Source organism: Lolium rigidum, chromosome 6 (assembly GCF_022539505.1).
Source record: "Lolium rigidum isolate FL_2022 chromosome 6, APGP_CSIRO_Lrig_0.1, whole genome shotgun sequence".
Classification (NCBI taxonomy): Eukaryota; Viridiplantae; Streptophyta; class Magnoliopsida; order Poales; family Poaceae; genus Lolium; species Lolium rigidum.
The window spans coordinates 194635862-194656949 of record NC_061513.1 but is presented as its reverse complement, the minus strand read 5'-3'; positions in this window follow the sequence as shown (position 1 = coordinate 194656949).

Here is a 21088-nt window from a genome sequence, read left to right as displayed (position 1 = left end):
AGTGGGTTCATGCCTCCATTGAATCGGGACAAGTGACGTAAAGTTCTAAGGTTGTGGATGTGTTGTTGCCACTAGGGATAAAACATCAATGCTTTGTCTAAGGATATTTGTGTTGATTACATTACGCACCATACTTAATGCAATTGTCCGTTGTTTGCAACTTAATACCGGAAGGGGTTCGGATGATAACCCGAAGGTGGACTTTTTAGGCATAGATGCATGTCGGATAGCGGTCTATGTACTTTGTCGTAATGCCCCGATTAAATCTGATAGTAGTCATCGTGATATGTATGTGCATTGTTATGCCCTCTCTATTTGTCAATTGCCCAACCGTAATTTGTTCACCCAACATGCTATTTATCTTATGGGAGAGACACCACTAGTGAACCGTGGACCCCGGTCCATTCTTTACATCTCGAAATACAATCTATCGCAAACTCGTTCTTTATCGTTTCTTCGCAAACAAACATCATCTTCCACACTATACATTTAATCCTTTGTTTACAGCAAGCCGGTGAGATTGACAACCTCACTGTTACGTTGGGGCATAGTACTTTGATTGTGTTGTGTAGGTTCCACGTTGGCGCCGGAATCCCTGGTGTTGCGCCGCACTACACTCCGCCACCAACAACCTTCACGTGTTCCTTGAATCCTACTGGTTCGATAACCTTGGTTTCTTACTGAGGGAAAACTTGTTGTTGTACGCATCACACCTTCCTCTTGGGGTTCCCAACGGACGTGTGGATAATGAATTTTAAGCAATTGGATAATGAACATGTTGCTCAAATTATCTGTAGATATTATCCTCCCGCTAAAATTGTATCTTTGAGAAGTAGCATAATGAATTTTAAGCAATTGGATAATGAACATGTTGCTCAAGCATGGGAGAGAATGAAATCTTTGGTGAAGAATTGCCCTACCCATGGACTAACTACTTGGACGATCATCCAAACCTTCTATGCAGGATTGAATTTTTCTTCGCGGAACCTATTGGATTTAGCAGCTGGAGGTACCTTTATGTCCATCACTTTGGGGGCGGCAACAAAGCTTCTTGATAATATGATGATCAATTACTCTGAATGGCACACTGAAAGGGCTCCACAAGGTAAGAAGGTAAATTCTGTTGAAGAAACCTCTTCCTTGAGTGATAAGATTGATGCTATTATGTCTATGCTTGTGAATGGTAGATCTAATGTTGATCCTAATAATGTTCCTTTAGCTTCATTGGTTGCTCAAGAAGAGCATGTTGATGTGAACTTCATTAAAAGTAATAATTTCAACAACAATGCTTATAGGAATAATTCTGGTAACAACTATAGGCCATATCCTTCTAATAATGGTAATGGTTATGGTAATTCTTACGGGAATTCTTACAACAATAATAGGAGTGTACCCCCTGGTCTTGAAGCCATGCTTAAAGAATTTATTAGTACACAAACTACTTTTAACAAATCTGTTGAAGAAAAGCTTGATAAAATTGATGTTCTTGCTTCTAAGGTTGATAGTCTTGCCTCTGATGTTGATCTTTTAAAATTGAAAGTTATGCCTAATGAAGATAAAGATATTAAATCATTTGCTACAGCAAACACCATCCAAGTTCGAATTAATGAGAATATTAGATTGATGGTTGAATTGCATGCTAGGTGGGAAAGAGAAGAAAACGAAAAACTTGCTAAAGAGAATAATGTAGCTAAAGTTTGGACTATTACCACCACTAGTAATGTTAATGCTTCACATGTTGCTAAACCTCCTACTATCAATGATAAAATAATTGGTGTTGGCAATGTTTCTACTCCTAGTGCAAAGCGTGCAAAACTGCCTGAAACTGCTGAAATTGCTAAAACTGCTGAAACTATTTGTGATAAAACTGCTGAAATTTTTCAAAACATTGGGGACAATGATCCCATTGCTGTAGATCATAATGGTTTAGATTTTTATGATTGTCATATCTCTGAAGTTATTAAGTTCTTACAAAAACTTGCTAGAAGTCCTAATGCTAGTGCTATAAATTTGGCCTTTACAAAACATATTACAAATGCTCTCATAAAAGCTAGAGAGGAGAAACTAAAACTTGAAACTTCTATTCCTAGGAAGTTAGAAGATGGTTGGGAGCCCATCATTAAGATGAAGGTCAATGATTTTGATTGTAATGCTTTATGTGATCTTGGTGCAAGTATTTCTGTTATGCCTAAGAAAATCTATGATATGTTTGACTTGCCACCATTGAAAAATTGTTATTTGGATGTTAATCTTGCTGATAATGCTATAAAGAAACCTTTGGGGAGGATTATTAATGTTCACATTATGGTTAACAATAACCTTGTCCCCGTTGATTTTGTTGTCTTGGATATTGAATGCAATGCATCTTGTCCCATTATATTGGGAAGACCTTTTCTTCGAACTGTGGGTGCTATCATTGATATGAAGGAAGGTAATATTAAGTATCAATTTCCTCTTAAGAAAGGTATGGAACACTTCCCTAGAAAGAGAATGAAGTTACCTTATGATTCTATTATTAGTACAAATTATGATGTTGATGCCTCATCTCTCGATAATACTTGATTCACACTTTCTGCGCCTAGCTGAAAGGCGTTAAAGAAAAGCGCTTATGGGAGACAACTCATTATTTTACTTCTGCACTTTTGTTTTATATTTGAGTATTGGAAGTTTTTACTACTGTAGCAACCTCTCCTTATCTTTATTTTATTGCATTGTTGTGCCAAGTAAGTCTTTGATAGTAAAGTCAATACTAGATTTGGATTACTGCGCAGAAACAGATTTCTTACTGTCACGAAATTGAGCAGCCCCTTCTGTAGGTAATTTAGAAAAATCTTCCAATTTACGTGCGTGATCCTCAGATAGGTATGCAACTTTCATTCAATTTGAGCATTTTCATCTGAGCAAGTTAAGTGCCCCAGAAAAATTCGTCTTTACTGGACCGTTCTGTTTTGACAGATTCTCGCCTTTTATTTCGCATTGCCTCGTTTTGCTATGTTTGATGGATTTCTTTGTTCCATTAACTTTCAGTAGCTTTGTGCAATGTCCAGAAGTGTTAAGAATGATTATTTCACCTCTGAATATATGAATTTTCAATTATGCACTAACCCTCTAATGAGTTTGTTTTGAGTTTGGTGTGGAGGAAGTTTTCAAGGGTCAAGAGAGGAGGATGATACAATATGATCAAGAAGAGTGAAAAGTCTAAGCTTGGGGACGCCCCCGTGGTTCATCCCTGCATATTTTAAGAAGACTCAAGAATCTAAGCTTGTGGATGCCCAAGGCATCCCTTCTTCATCAACAACTTATCAGGTCACCTCTAGTGAAACTATATTTTTATTCCGCCACATCTTATGTGCTTTACTTGGAGCGTCTGTATGTTTTTGTTTTTGTTTTTGTTTGAATAAAATATGATCCTAGCATTCTTTGTTTGGGAGAGAGACACGCTCCGCTGTTGCATATGAACACATGTGTTCTTAGCTTTACTTTTAATGTTCATGGCGAAGGTTGAAACTGCTTCGTTCATTGTTATATGGTTGGAAACGTAAAATGCTTCATGTGGTAATTGGTATAATGTCTTGAATAATTTGATACTTGGCAATTGTTGTGCTCACATAGATCATGTTTAAGCTCTTGCATCATGTACTTTGTACCTATTAATGAAGAACTACATAGAGCTTGTTAAAATTTGGTTTGGATGATTGGTCTCTCTAGAGTCTAGATATTTTCTGGTTAAGGTGTTTGAACAACAAGGAGACAATGTAAAGTCTTATAATACTTACAATATGTTCATATGTGAGTCTTGCTGCACCGTTTTATACTTGAGTTTGCTTCAAACAACCTTGCTAGCCTAGCCTTGTATTGAGAGGAATTCTTCTCGTGCATCCAAATCCTTGAGCCAATAACTATGCCATTTGTGTCCACCATACCTACCTACTACATGGTATTTCTCCGCCATTCCAAAGTAAATTACTTGAGTGCTACCTTTAAAATTCTATTGTTTGTCTTTACAATATATAGCTCATGGGAAAATAGCCTTAAAAACTATTGTGGTAAAGAATATGTAGCTATGTATCTTATTTCTTATAAGTTGCTTGTTGAGCGGTAACCATGTTTCTAGGGACGCCACAAACTATTACACCTTTGTTGAATATCATGTGAGTTGCTATGCATGTTCATCTTGTCTGAAGTAAGGGTGATTTATCATGATCAAATGGTTTGAGTATGCATATTGTTAGAGAAGAACATTGGGTCGCTAACTAAAGCCATGAATCATGGTGGAAGTTTCAGTTTGGACAATTAATCCTCAATCTCTTATGAGAATATTATCTCGTTGTTGAATGCTTATGCATTAAAAGAGGAGTCCATTATCTCGTTGTCTATGTTGTCCCGGTATGGATGTCTAAGTTGAGAATAATCATAAACGAGAAATCAAATGCGATCTTTCTCCTTAGACCTTTGTACAGGCGGCATAGAGGTACCCCTTTGTGACACTTGGTTGAAACATATGTTATGCAATGGTAATCCATGTAAATCCAAGCTAATTAGGACAAGGTGCGAGCACTATTGGTATTCTATGCATGAGGCTTGCAACTTATAGGATGTCTTATACATAACACATATGATTTATTACTACCGTTGACAAAATTGTTTCTATGTTTTCAAAATGAAAAGCTCTAGCACAAAAATAGTAATCCATGCTTCCCTCTGCGAAGGGCCTTTCTTCTACTTTATTGTTGAGTCAGTTTACCTACTTCTTTCTATCTTAGAAGCAAACACTTGTGTGAACTGTGTGCATTGATTCTTACATGTTTACCTATTGCACTTGTTATATTACTTTGTGTTGACAATTATCCATAAGATAAACATGTTGAAGTTGAAAGCAACTGCTGAAACTTATATCTTCCTTTGTGTTGCTTCAAAGCTTTCTACTAAGAATCTATTGCTTTATGAGTTAACTCTTATGCAAGTCTTATTGATGCTTGTCTTGAAAGTACTATTCATGAAAAGTCTTTGCTATATGATTCAATTGTTTATTCATTGTCTTTACCATTGCTTCGAATCGCTGCATTCATCTCATATGCTTTACAATAGTAATGATCAAGATTATGATAGCATGTCACTTCAGAAATTATCCTTGTTATCGTTTACCTACTCGAGGGCGAGTAGGAACTAAGCTTGGGGATGCTTGATACGTCTCAAACGTATCTATAATTTCTTATGTTCCATGCTACTTTTATGATGATACTCACATGTTTTATACACACTTTATGTCATTATTATGCATTTTCCGGCACTAACCTATTGACGAGACGCCGAAGAGCCAGTTGCTGTTTTCTGTTGTTTTTGGTTTCAGAAATCCTACAAAGGAAATATTCTCGGAATTGGACGACATCAACGCCCAGGGTCTTATTTTTCCACGAAGCTTGCAGAAGACCGGAGGGGATACGAAGTGGGGCGACGAGGCGCTCAGACCATAGGGCCGCGCGGCCAAGGGTGGGCCCGCACCGCCCTATGGTGTGGGGCCCTCGTGCCTCCACCGACGCTGCCCTTCCGCCTACTTATAGCCTTCGTCGCGAAAACCCCAGTACCGAGAGCCACGATACGGAAAACCTTCCAGAGACGCCGCCGCCGCCAATCCCATCTCGGGGGATTCAGGAGATCGCCTCCGGCACCCTGCCGGAGAGGGGAATCATCTCCCGGAGGACTCTTCATCACCATGATCGCCTCCGGATTGATGTGTGAGTAGTTCACCCCTGGACTATGGGTCCATAGCAGTAGCTAGATGGTTGTCTTCTCCTCATTATGCTATCATGTTAGATCTTGTGAGCTGCCTATCATGATCAAGATCATCTATTTGTAATGCTACATGTTGTGTTTGTTGGGATCCGATGAATATGGAATACTATGTCAAGTTGATTATCAATCTATCATATATGTGTTGTTTATGTTCTCGCATGCTCTCCGTTGCTAGTAGAGGCTCTGGCCAAGTTGATACTTGTAACTCCAAGAGGGAGTATTTATGCTCGATAGTGGGTTCATGCCCCCATTGAATCTGGGACAGTGACAGAAAGTTCTAAAGTTGTGGATGTGCTGTTGCCACTAGGGATAAAACATCAATGCTTTGTCTAAGGATATTTGTGTTGATTACATTACGCACCATACTTAATGCAATTGTCTGTTGTTTGGAACTTAATACTGGAAGGGGTTCGGATGATAACCTGAAGGTGGACTTTTTAGGCATAGATGCATGCTGGATAGCGGTCTATGTACTTTGTCGTAATGCCCCGATTAAATCTCATAGTAGTCATCGTGATATGTATGTGCATTGTTATGCCCTCTCTATTTGTCAATTGCCCAACCGTAATTTGTTCACCCAACATGCTATTTATCTTATGGGAGAGACACCACTAGTGAACTGTGGACCCCGGTCCATTCTTTACATCTGAAATACAATCTACTGCAAACTCTGTTCTTTACTGTTCTTCGCAAACAAACATCATCTTCCCCACTATACATTTAATCCTTTGTTTACAGCAAGACGGTGAGATTGACAACCTCACTGTTACGTTGGGGCAAAGTACTTTGATTGTGTTGTGCAGGTTCCACATTGGCGCCGGAATCCCTGGTGTTGCGCCGCACTACACTCCGCCACCAACAACCTTCACGTGTTCCTTGACTCCTACTGGTTCGATAACCTTGGTTTCTTACTAAGGGAAAACTTGCTGCTGTACGCATCACACCTTCCTCTTGGGGTTCCCAACGGACGTGTGTCTTGCACGCCATCAAAGGTCTACAACCAGTTCCGGCAATATGTCCATTCTCTGGATGAGCTCGCGGACGTCGCAAGTGCGGCTGTCCTTGATCTCCAGATTATGGCAGATTTTCTGGCTGGTTGAGATGAGATCTTTGCAGTCATCTCCGGCAAGCTGGAGGAGGTCATCGCGGGGGAATCGGTTCCAACACTCTTCATCATATCCAAGTGGTTCCGCATGAGACGATCGGAGACAAGCGTAAGATTGAATTCAAGGATAAGTTTTACTTGGAAAGTTCCGGATACCTACCCTTGACATTTGTGTTGAGAATATCCCAATGCTTCTCTGCAGTATCCATGTACTTCCGGAGCCCATTATTTTCCTTCTGCAGCTTTTGCAGTGTGTCGCCGTCAACTTTTCGCTTCAATGCAAACTCGCCTTCTTTCTTGATGAGCTTGGAGTTCTTCTCCGCCAACTGCTTCTCCGCGTGCTCCCGCTTTTGTTCCGCCTCCATGAGCTTTGTTTCTAGTTCTTTATAAGAGGAGCGCAGGGCCTCCAGCTCGGAGGAGGTAGTGGCGATGGAAGAAGATGCACCCGTCCAAAGTTAAGTTAAAAATTAATTTGATAGTCGGAACCTGGACTAATGACAAGTTTGGCCGGAAACAAACCTTGGGCTTCCGCCAGCCGCTTTTCCAGTTCTGCATTATCTTCCTTAGCAGCATGGATCTTCTCCGCCTGGCTCAAGGTGACGCGGCGCTGCAAGGCGATGTTCTTATGGAGCTCATAATGCAGCGCTTGCTGTTCCTGTAACAGAAACAGAGCAGGAATAAGTTGCGATTATGCTTTAAAAACAGTTGACCTTTTAGAAGCATTATTGCCGGAAACATTTCCGCCATAACGCTTGGAGGCTGCTACAACACTTTTTAAAAATCTTCTTCAGTTCATTCTACTTTAAGTAGCCAGTTAGTCGTTGCACATCTTTGAGACAAGTTGGCCTCTTGATGCACAGGATTGCCTTGATTTTTTCCGGGTTTACTTCAATGCCTCTATGAGAGACGATGAAGCCAAGGAGTTTTCCGGCTGGCACGCCAAAGACGCACTTCAGCGGATTTAACATCATCTTGTACCGTCGGAGATTCTCAAAGGGTTCTGTGAGGTCTCTGATCAAGTCGGAACCTTTCCGGGTCATGACCGCGATATCGTCGACGTAAGCGTGTACGTTCCGGCCAATCTGGTCCTTCAAGCACCGCTGCATCGTGCGTTGGTAGGTGGCACCTGCGTTTTTTCAAACCGAAAGGCATGGTGATGTAGCAGTAAGTGCCAAAGGGTGTGATGAACGAGGTCGCCTTTTGGTCGGACTTCTTCATCCGGATCTGGTGATACCCCGGAATATGCGTCAAGAAATCACAGAAGTTCCGCCCCCACCGTCGAATCAATGACTTGGTCAATGCGCGACAAGGGGAACGGATCCTTCGGACAATGCTTATTCAAGCCGGAGTAATCGATGCACATTCTTAGTATTTCAGAATTCTTTTTGGGTACAAGAACGGGATTTGCGACCCAATCAGTATGGATAAGTTCTACTACAAAACCTGCCTCTAGTAACTTTGCTAATTCCATCCACTTCTTTTCACCAAAGCGTCGCATAGCTAGCTTTACCGGTTTAGCCCCCGGATTTATGTTGAGGTAGTGCTCGGCGAGTTCCCTTGGTACTCCGGACATGTCAGAAGGTTGCCATGCGAAGATATCAATGGTAGCGCGGAGGAACTCGACGAGCGCGTCTTCCCATTTGGGGTCCATGCTGGCTCCGACCGACACCTGTTGCGGTCAGAAACCCACCGGCGAGCAACGACGGGCAACACAGTAGAGCCGGGAGGCTCCCAGAACTGCGGCTGGCCCTGGTCCCTCGAGCGACGGCCCGCAAAGCCTCGGCACGCACGTCCGATGCTGGTGCAAGGGCGTGCCACCTGACCTATACCTGGTCGGAAGGTGATGGATTTGCTTCGCTTAGTTTCCCGCATGGCATACACGTAAACATTAAATACGAGCCTCGATCGGCTCTCGAGTTGTCCCGTGAATCGGCTCAAGGAGCCGATCCACCCATGATTCGTATGAGGTCTACGATCACATGGTGGTCCTGCTTGATCAATATAAAGCTAAAACGACCTACGACGATTTAGGGTTTTCACCACATAATCGGAACATCCTACGCGTGATTGAGCTCGGCAGCCACGCACGGTGACAATAAACCAACCCTAGACAAGGCCTAAAAACCAACATGAAGTTGATCCCCGGAACATCTTATCTAGGGCTAGCAAACTACACCCTACGTGCTACTCGGATCCTTCAACCCGTTTGCAAGGCCTAACTATGCAGATATTAAACTAATCCTTGAAGAACAAGGAGCAATCATAACGGATCGGATCTACTAAACAATGATCAAGCGAGGTGCCGCCCTTACACCTAAGATAGGTGTAAGGGCGGCTAGACGTCTAAGGGTTGCATGGACAAAAGCATGTGACACGATGAAACAATGCTAACCCTAACACATCTACGATAACTACGTTGCTCGCCATCAACAAGGCTTCAACGACGAGCAACGCATGAACAACGAATAAACGTATATCGCCTAGATCGCAAGATGCGATCTAGGCAGCATGATGCTTACCCGGAAGAAACCCTCGAAACAAGGGGTTGGCGATGCGCCTAGATTGGTTTGTGATGAACGTGATTGTTGTCTTTCTCAATAACCCTAGATACATATTTATAGTCCGTAGACTTTCTAACGTGGGAATAATCCCAACCGTGCACGAGCCAAATTCTATCTAACCAACACGTATCCTACTATATTTACGTATACACGGGCAAACTAGCCCAAACTTTGTATACAAGGCCGATTCATGTATATCTTCCGTGTATATTCTTCAAGCCCATCTTAATCGCGGCCCACCTCTGATCCGGTCAAATTCTGGTGATAACACATGCCCCCCTGGTTTTGGAAATGATAATTCCAAAATCACTCTGCTTTTTCTTCGTCGGGTCATGTCGTGGCAGAGCAGAACCGTCGCAGCACCCTTCATCATGATGCCTTGCCTTCTCAACTTCTCCGCGTGACCTGGCAATTTTTTTTCTTTGGGCACCACTTCCTCGGAAACTGCTGTGGCATTGAATCTCCACTATATCCCCTTTTATTTAACCGCTCCAAACAGTTCGCCACTTCATCCCCTTGCTCTGTTCTGGCCATCGGCACCAACAAACCCCAATCTCAGAGCAATGTCTTCCTCCTCTTCCTCCTCCGCCTCGTCGGATCTCTCCTCCCAGTCCTTCTCCTCCTCCTCCTCCTCCTCCCGCGAACCCACGCCAGAGTGGGATACGATGGCGGCTCTGATGGCGGCGCACGACGAGCGCGCCCCAGAGGAGTGGGACCAGGAGGACCACGCCTCCTCCGTCTGGTCCGAGGACGACAAGTCCTTGACCAGCGGAGATGAAGACCTCTAGTTCCTCGCTGATGGGGAACTGGCATCGGAGAGCGAGGATGACTCGTTCTCCTGGGACGATTACACCTCCTCCGAGTAAGAGGAGGAGGAAGACGACGACGACGACTCCCTCGAGGATTACCCGCCGGCGAAGCGCTTCCGTGCCGGGTCCGACGACGACGACGATGATGAAGATGAGGAGGCCCCCAATGAGGGCCACTGGAGCAGCGACGAGGAGCCCGCCGGCAGCAGCGCCGACGAGAGCTCTGATGACGACGACGAGGGCAGCGACGGCCCGTAGACTAGGATCTACTAGTACAGGCCTAGTAGTAGTAGTAGCAGATTGGTAAATAGACCTTTCTTTTGTTCTTCCTCCCTTGAGCAATCGGCTCTTTCTTTGTAAGAAATCCTATTATTAATGAAGAAAATATTCCCCTATTAATTTTGCTTTCTTGTCAATTTTGCCGATTGTCAAACGAAGTCGCTGCACAAAGAGCCGATGGCAGGGCATCGGCCTGCACTATAAACACGATTTGAGGCCAAACAGCTTGCCTATTCACACGGTCAAATAGATCCAGTCCATGTCCAAACCATCCTCCAACCTCAAACGCGCAGATTCAACTCCTCAACAAATCCACCGGGAGATTCATCTCGGATGTCATGATCTCCGGCCCGAAACCGATCCGTTAACCTCGCTCAATTGAGCTTGTTCCTCTAGAGTCGATGGCAATGCATCGGCTTTTTTATTATTCTGAAGTCGATGTCCGTGCATCGGCTGTACTAGTATACTTATTTCTCAAGTCGATGTCTGCGCATCGGCTGTGATTTGTATAAATTTTTTTTACTGGCCGATTTCATGAATCGGCCCCCACATTTCACCGTTCGTCATCCCACATGCTTGGGAAATATTTCTTGAGATGTTGACCATTGACAGCTCGCCGGGAACTTAGCGCCGTCCAACTGCTCCAAGCATGTATGCATTACCCTTCAAAACCCGGACGACTTTGTAAGGACCGTGCCAATTAGGAGACCATTTGCAATATGCTTTATCCTTGGTTCCTAGTGGCAACACGGCTTCCCATACTAGATCACCAACCTCGAAACTCCTTTGGTCTCACCTTCTTATTGTATGCACGAGCTACCCCGGCTTTGTTCTCTTTAATCTTCTCCAACGACCAAAGTCTAAGTTCCGTTGCATCCTCAATAGTGTCACTCATCGTGGCTGCATATTCTTCAACTGTCGGGTCATTCTCGAAACGTGACACGTCTCGATCCAGGCCGTAATTTCCCAAGGTAATACGGCTTCCTGCCCATAGACAAGCTGGTATGGCGAAGTCTTTATAGCTCCATGGCATGACATGCGATAGGCCCACAAAGCTTCTGACAATGTCTCATGCCACACCCTAGGGTTCTCGTCAATCTTCCTCTTAATCAGCTTGATCGAGCTTTGATTGACGCTTCTAGCTTGCCCGTTGGCTTGAGCATAGTATGGAGATGATCGGATCAGCTTAATCCCCATGTCATCGCAGTAACTTTCTGAATTCTTTAGAAATAAAGACCGAACCTCCATCGGTCGTGATGGTTTGGGGAATCCCGAACCTATGAATGACGTGTTCTTTGAGAAATTTGATAACATCTTCCGATTTTACCTTCTTCATAGGAACGGCCTCCACCCATTTGGTGAAGTAATCTGTAATGGCCGAATCCACTCGTGGCCTTTGCTCGACGCAGATGGATTTTGCCGATCATATCCATGCCCCAACCTCGAAATGGCCAAGGCTTGATGATGGGGTTCATCGCTGATGCGGGTACCATCTGAATCTCCCCGAACATCTGACACGCTTGGCATCCCTTGTAGTACTTGAATCAGTCCTCAAGCATGGTGGGCCAATAAAACCCTGATCGTCTAATCAGCCACTTCATCTTATGAGCCGATTGGTGAGTTCCACAGGCGCCTTCATGCACCTCATGTAAGAGCCGATTAGACTCAGTTGGTCCCGGCATTTGAGTAGTAACCCTTCCAACGTCCCGTAGAACATGTCATCTCCTATAAGGACATATTTCATAGCCTTGTATCTTATCCGTTTAGGTGCCCGCCGAGCCGAATCCTTCAAGTAATTGAAGATATCGGCTCTCCGACCATCCCGTTCCAGAACCGCACCCGAACTTCTGACCCGTCTGGTATGTCCTTGTATCCTGACGCCATCTGTGCGAGATCATTGGCGTCGGTATTCTGAGACCTTGGGACCCAATTGAAATTGATGTACCGAAAATGTGTCATCAGCTCACGACATTCCATCCAATATGGGAAGAGTGACTCACTCTCGCACTTGTATTCGTCCGTGAGCCGGGAGATCACCAACTTCGAGTCTCCAAAAGCTCCACCGCCTCGCCCCGGCTTCCAAAAGAAACTCCATTCCCTTGCGCACCGCCCTCATACTCAGCGACATTGTTGGTGCAAGGGGTAGATAGCCTGATGGCGAAGGAATATGTTGCCCCCCGAGGCGACACGAGCAGAATGCCGATGCCACAACCATCATACAAGCCGATCCATCGAAGAACATAGCCCATGCATGTACAGATAGTGCTGCTATATTAGTATTAATCCGTTCAGCTATAAGATCGGCCAACGCTTGTCCCTTGACTGCTTTCGCAGGCTGATACCGAAGATCGAACTCCGACAACGCAAACATCCACTTACCAAGTCAGCCTTTCAAAACAGGAGCCGACAGCATGTGCTTGACAACGTCTGACTTGCATATAACGATGATCTCTGCCGTCAAAAGGATATGATGAAGCTTGGTGCAGGTGAAGAACAGGCAGAGGCATAGCTTCTCGGCCGATACCTTGTCTCTGCATCCAACATCCTTCTGCTGAGGTAGAAAACGATCTTTTCAACACCCTCATAGAGTTGCACCACCACCGAAGCGATGGACGTGTCAGCTACTGATAAGTAGATATAGAACGGCCTGTCTTGTTGGGGTGGAACTAGCACATGCGGCGTTGTTAGATACCGCTTAATCTCGTCAAACGCCCGCTGCTGTTCTGCCCCCCAGTGAAACTCGTCATCAGATTTAATCTTCACCAACGCCATGAACGGCTCAATTCGTCCTGACAGGTTAGAGATGAATCGTCGGACGAAGTTGAATTTGCCGATAAGACGTTGGAGCTCCTTCTTCGTGGTAGGCGGCTGCATGGTACGTACTGCCTCTTGACTTTTCAGGCCGATCTCAATTCCTCGTTCATGAACCAGAAAACCTAGGAACTGACCGGCCGTCACACCAAAGGAACACTTCTTTGGATTCATTCTCAGTCCGAATTTCCGAGTTCGGTCTAGGATGCGTCGCAAATCATCCAAGTGTCCCTCCATGGAGACAGTACTTGACCACCACGTCATCGATGTAGATTTCCACCAACTTGCCGATCGATCATGAAAAATATAATTCATGGCTCTTTTGTACGTTGCACCAAGCATTCTTCAACCCAAAGGTCATGACTACATATTCAAACAAGCCCACCGACCCCGGTACTCGAATGCAGTCTTGTGTATATCTTCTGGAGCCATGAAGATTTGGTTATAGCCGGCATTGCCATCCATGAAGCTCAACACCTTGTGGCCAGCAGTCGCATTGATCAACGTTTCGCCACGTGCATTGGATATTCATCCTTTGGAGTGGCTCGTTGAGATCTCGGAAATCTATGGCCACACGCCATCGGCCGTCCTTCTTCTCTACGGGTACGATATCGGAGATCCATTCAAGCATACCCGCATGGCCCGATGAACCCGGCGGCCAACATCTTCTCGATCTCTTTCTTGACCTTCTTCCAGAATTTCGGCCTTCATCTGACGTGCTCGTTGTTGGAATGGCCGAAATCCTTTCTTAAGAGGGAGCCGATGCTCAATGATGCTCCTGTCTAACCCAGGCATCTCTGTGTAATCCCATGCAAAGAAATCTGGGTACTATTTTAACAGAGCTATCATCTGGCTCCTGAGATGTGGATCTAACTTCTTGCCGATAAAAGTTGGTCGTGGCTTATCCCCAGGACCAATGTCGACTTCTTCTAGCTCATCAGCCGATGTAAACCCATACCCTAGCTTTCCGTCACCCGTGAGATCGACACCGAATACAGTGGAAAACGTATGGTAAGTGATAATATGGGCCGATTGCTGGAATCGGCCCCCATTTTGATTGTATTGCTCAATGAAGGTTTACATCTTGGTCTTGCTTTACTATAACTACGTGACATGCTCGGAGACAAGATTATTCCTTTTTATTTTTGGGGCCGATCACAAGGATCGGCCTTGCCACGTACGTCCATAGATTTTGCTCTTGTTACACGGTCGGCCGGTGGATAAGACCAGCCTCACCCCGTTTTTGTCACGTCGATGCGCTCGCAGCCGTCCAAAGTGATGCCCGAGAGTGGCTCTTGGCCTCGCCGTCTCCCAAACGTTCATGCCGCCCGTTGAAATCTCGGCCGAGTCATCTCGCGTGGACGACCTCTACTTCATCTCCATCCCACCGTATTAAACATTGGTGCATCGTGGATGGAATGCAACAGATTGGCGTGGATCCAATCTCTCCCTAGCGAGACAAGCATAGGTGCTCTTGCTATCGACAATAAAGAACGTCGTAGGGATGGTTTTTCTTCCTACGGTCAGATCCATGTTCGAACACCTTGTGCTTCGTATGCTTGGCCGTTGAAATCGCTCGGTGTAACGTTGGTCTTGATCAGATCCGAGCTAGAGCGTCCCAACCGACGTAGCATGGAGTATGGCATAATGTTGATCGCCGCTCCGGTGTCCACCAAGCATCTTGTTGACAGAGCTGCCCATTGATATAACCTCGTAAGTACGAGGCCTTCGTGTGTCCGTAGCTCCTTTCTCGTGGCTTCTCAAAGATAATCGGCCGTGGGCCGCAAGCCAAGTTGTGCCACAGGTGCTTCGTCTAATCCCCGGAGCACAAAACTCCGCCGGAAGGATGAACACCATGTTTGTGCCAGCCGATGTCTCATCATCGGCTTTCCTTTGTTTGGGGCGCCACTCTTTCTTTTGTGGTCGACCTTCTTCGTCCCGTAGTTCGCTGAATTTTCGCGGCCGATCAGGCCGCGCCTTCCTTAACGTGTGCAGGTATAACCTTTCGGCTTCCTCCAAACCACGTAGTCGCTGAACCCTACGCTTTTGGGAACGGCTGAGTCCATCGTGGCACCACCTTGGCCGGTGGTACTTATCTTCTTCTTCTTCATCGTCGTCTTCTAACTCCTCGAGATCTTCCACCCGAGAGGACTCGCCGTGCTTGTTCCGAGATGGGAGAGGCCCTAGACGTTTGAATACCGACACGTCTCCCCGCACCCTTCTTCTTCTGTCTACATTCTCGGCGCTGCCGATTGTAGGCAATCGGCTCATTCCCGAATCCCAGCAGATGTCCGAAGAAGGGACAGTCCCGCTGCCTATCCACGTCGTCTTGCTCTCTTGACTTTTCCTTGGCATAGCGCTCATATCTCTCCTCGTCGCGATCATGCCGACGATGTCTCCCGGCGTCCCCGCTAGCCGACGATCTCTTTCGTCATCGTTGTCGTATCGTCGGCGTTGGTCGTATTGACTCACGTATTTGTTGAGGAGGTGATCGGAGAGAGGTCGCCGATATCGCACATTCTTCACTTCTCCTCTCGTGATGTAGCGCTTGCCATCGTGCCGGAGCCGATCGCGTGGAACGGCTTCCTCTTTGTCCTAGTTATGAGAGCGGCTGCCCTCATCTCTCGTCCTTACCGCAGTGGTGCCCAGGTCCTACCATGTTGATGCCGAACGAGAAACCCTGGCTGGCACCTCCTGGGTAAGTGCACTCCACCATGTTAACGGCGGGGAAAGGGTGTGTGTCGACTTTCATGGCGTATCGGCTGAAAATAGACGCCCTTGTTCTATCGCCATTTGGATCCGCCGACGCCACACCCCGCAAGCCGTTGGTGGTATGGGTGAACGTGTTATGCCACTTGCGCATGGCTTTCCGTTCAGCTCCTATGCCGTGGGGATTTTGTGGCCTTCGGGTACCTTTAGCTGCTTCTCCTTAAGTAAGAGGTAGAAAATTTGCTCAGCTTTGGTCACGTCGAAGTCAAACCCTCTTGGAGGACCTTGTGGATTAACCCTTTTGCAGGACACGGGGCTTGCCCCCCGAGTCCATTCAGCCACTGCTACCTCTTGATCTCCCGCAGAGCCTTCATCTTCATCTCGCCTCAACCAGGACTACCGCACGCTTGAATTTATCCTGGTACAACTCTGGGTGGCGCTGTTCATATAATGACAGCTTCTGAACCATATGCGCCAGTGAAGGGTAGTCTGCTTGGGAAGCCATATCCTTGATCGGTGATGCGAGACCCACCACCGCCAACTCGTCTGCTTCTTTTTCAGTCAAACGAGCCGAATAGCATCGGTTCCTAACGGTCCCGAAGCGCTGGATGTATTCTCGACACCGTTTCTCCGCGCTTCGTCGTACTTGTGCTAGATCGGCAATGCCAGCCTCGGAAGCCTCCGAGTGATACCGCATGTGGAACTCGTTCTTCCAACCGCTTCCAAGTCCGGATTGAGTCTCGGTGGCAGCGATGTGTACCACCCGAAAGCCGATCCCGTGAGGGACCGTGCGAAGAACCTCACACGTAGTTCATCTCGATGCCGAGATCGTGCCCAGCCTGCGCCAAATATCGGCTCACATGCTCGATTGAACTGGAGCCATCCGACCCACTAAACTTGGAGAATTCAGTGGAGCCGATATTTGGGTGGTAGTGGGATCAAATCGTACTCGTTGGGGTACGGCTTGGAATAGCCGATTGCCCTCCTTTTCGGCACCATGCCGAACCGGTCTCTCAAGATTGTACTGATCTGATCCGCGGTGCTGGCTGCAGGAGTCGAGCTCTGAAGGTTCGTTGGAGTGGCGTACTTAGCCAGCCACGCTTGCTTCTCAAGCTCTGAGCTAGCTGCAGGAGTTGAGCTTTGGAGGTTTGTTGGAGTGGCATACTTAGCTAGCCACGTCTGCTTCTCACGATCTGAGCCAGCTGCAAGAGTTGAGCTCTGGAGGTTCTGGCATACTTAGCTAGCCACGTCTGCTTCTCAAGATCTGATCCAGAAGCTCCTCCCGCTGTTCCGAAGTCCCCGCTGCTGCAGCCCGGTTCGTGGAGTGCCCAGCCATCGCAGTCCGGCACGTATGTGCACGTGTACCCGTGAGGGATCTCCTTAGGCGCCTCATACAAGAACCGGTAATCACTAGGGTCACCACCGATCTTGTAGACGACGAATGCCGGTGAACTCGGCACTTCCGGTGCCGCCAACGCGAACGGCAGCGGTGGTCGGGATCTGGAGTGGTATCTCTCCTTGGTGAGTCCCGAGCAGGTCCCGACGGAGAGTACCGATGCCTCATGATTTCCCGGATCACCCGAAGGGCGACACGCTCCAAAGTGTTCACCAGTGCTCTCGTAATGGCGGTGCAGCGAATGAGCTACCATGAAATTAATCTCCCGACGGAGAGACCTCGGTGCGTTCTTCCGAAGGGGTAGACAGGTCCACTCCATCGAGCGCGCTTCGTGTGAGAACCCTTTCCACCTAATGTCGTGTGAGCGGGTCCTCTCGGAAAGAGCCGATGAGGTCGGCTTCGAGGATAGCTTTGACCTCGTCATACTTCTTCTTGAGCTCCTCGCCGATCTTCGTACGTGACTGGAGTACCTTCCGCCATCTCAGATGTAGATGGCGATGCAGTTGATGTCGAAGACTGTCCCACCGGGCGTGCTAGAATGTGTTGCGGTCAGAAACCCACCGGCGAGCAACGACGGGAGTAGAGCCGGGAGGCTCCCGTAACCGCGGGCCGGCCCCGGTCCCTCGAGCGACGGCCCGCAAAGCCTCGGCACGCACGTCCGATGCCGGTGCAAGGGCGTGCCACCCGACCTATACCCGGTCGGGAAGGTGATGGATTTTCTTCGCTTAGTTTCCTGCATGGCATACACGTAAACATTAAATACGAGCCTCGATCGGCTCTCAGAGTTGTCCCGTGAATCGGCTCAAGGAGCCGATCCACCCATGATTCGTATGAGGTCTACGATCACATGGTGGTCCTGCTTGATCAATATAAAGCTAAAACGACCTACGACGATTTAGGGTTTTCACCACATAATCGAACATCCTACGCGTGATTGAGCCTCGGCAGCCACGCACGGTGACAATAAACCAACCCTAGACAAGGCCTAAAAACCAACATGAAGTTTATCCCCGGAACATCTTATCTAGGGCTAGCAAACTACACCCTACGTGCTACTGGATCCTTCAACCCGTTTGCAAGGCCTAACTATGCAGATATTAAACTAATCCTTGAAGAACAAGGAGCAATCATAACGGATCGGATCTACTAAACAATGATCAAGCGAGGTGCCGCCCTTACACCTAAGATAGGTGTAAGGGCGGCTAGACGTCTAAGGGTTGCATGGACAAAAGCATGTGACACGATGAAACAATGCTAACCCTAACACATCTATGATAACTACGTTGCTCGCCATCAACAAGGCTTCAAGCACGAGCAACGCATGAACAACGAATAAACGTATATCGCCTAGATCGCAAGATGCGATCTAGGCAGCATGATGCTTACCCGGAAGAAACCCTCGAAACAAGGGGTTGGCGATGCGCCTAGATTGGTTTGTGATGAACGTGATTGTTGTCTTTCTCAATAACCCTAGATACATATTTATAGTCCGTAGACTTTCTAACGTGGGAATAATCCCAACCGTGCACGAGCCAAATTCTATCTAACCAACACGTATCCTACTATATTTACAGATACACGGGCAAACTAGCCCAAACTTTGTATACAAGGCCGATTCATGTATATCTTCCGTGTATATTCTTCAAGCCCATCTTAATCGCGGCCCACCTCTGATCCGGTCAAATTCTGGTGATAACAACACCTGCTTAGAGTTGTCTCCTATCTTGAGGTCGATCTTCTTGGTGTCTATCGCGGCCTTGAATGAAGTTTTGTATCTGCTGCGTCGTCCCAGACGAATATGTCCATTTTCTTCAGCAGCTTGTATAAAGGTAGTGCCTTCTCGTCAAGATGGCTAACAAACCTACTAATTGCTGCAACACAACCAGTTAGTCGTTGCACATCTTTGAGACAAGTTGGCCTCTTGATGCACATGATTGCCTTGATTTTTTCCGGGTTTACTTCAATGCCTCTATGAGAGACGATGAAGCCAAGGAGTTTTCCGGCTGGCATGCCAAAGACGCACTTCAGCGGATTTAACATCATCTTGTACCGTCGGAGATTCTCGAAGGTTTCTGTGAGGTCGCTGATCAAGTCGGAACCTTTCCGGGTCATGACCGCGATATCGTCGACGTAAGCGTGTACGTTCTGGCAAATCTGGTCCTTCAAGCACCGCTGCATCGTGTCTTGGTAGGTGGCACCTGCGTTTTTCAAACCAAAAGGCATGGTGACGTAGCAGTAAGTGCCAAAGGGTGTGATGAACGAGGTCGCCTTTTAGTCGGACTTCTTCATCTGGATCTGGTGATACCCGAAATATGCTTCAAGAAAACACAAAAGTTCTGCCCCCGCCGTCGAATCAATGACTTGGTCAATGCGCGGCAAGGGGAACGCATCCTTCGGACAATGCTTATTCAAGCCGGAGTAATCCATGCACATTCTTAGCATTTCAGAATTCTTTTTGGTTACAAGGACGGGATTTGCGACCCAATCAGTATGAATAACTTCTACTACAAAACCTGCCTCTAGTAACTTTGCTAATTCCATCCCTATGGCGCGGCGCTTCTTGTCACCAAAGCGTCGCATAGCTTGCTTTACCGGTTTAGCCCCCGGATTTATGTTAAGGTAGTGCTCGGCGAGTTCCCTTGGTACTCCGGACATGTCAGAAGGTTGCCATGCGAAGATGTCCATGTTAGCGCGGAGGAACTCGACGAGCGCGTCTTCCTATTTGGGGTCCAGCTGGCTCCGACCGACACCTGCTTAGAGTTGTCTCCTATCTTGAGGTCGATCTTCTTGGTGTCTATCGCGGCCTTGAATGAAGTTTTATGTTCGGAGATCTGCTTCTTGGTGGTATGCATCTCTTTTGGATCCACCGCGGCTCTGTAGCCTTGCAGCTCCTCTCGAGATATCACAGATTCTGCGAAGGCGGCTTCGCCTATCTCGCACTCTCGAGCTTTCTTGTAATATCCGGATACGGTGATCATATCGTTGGGACCCGGAATCTTGAACTTATTGTAGATGTAGCACGCTCTTGCGTGGAACTTGTGATAGGTGGGCATGTCGAAGATGACGTGGTAGGAGCTCTTGAAGGGCACGACCTCAAACGTGATCATCTCTTCGCGGAAATTATCAACATCGCCGAAGGCCACGGGAAGTCTGATGCTGCCCAGTGAGTTTGCTTTTTTACCCGGAATCACCCCGTGGAACTCGGTGGTGCTGTGTTTGAGCTGTTCCTTGGTAAGCTACATTTTATCCAGAGTCTCTAGGTACATAATGTTCAAGCTGGCTCCGCCATCCATAAGGCACTTGGAGAAATCATACCCGTCGATGCGGGGACTTACAACCAAGGCGTAGCACTCCTTCGGAATGATGGTGGGGTGATCCGCCCTATCAAACATACACGGAGTTTCCGACTACCTGACATAATGCGGCACAGCCGGAACTGTGGCGTTCAGGATCCGGAGAGCTGACTTGTTTGCACGAACTGTTGGTGTTACGAGGAAGGTGTGGTATGCGCCAGAACTCTTTTTGACGAAGGGGTTGGATTTGTTAGCTGCGGAAGTCTCTTTGAGATCCGGCGAAGCATCATCCTCGTCCATAGCCTCTGAACTGTCCTTGTCCTTGTTCTTGC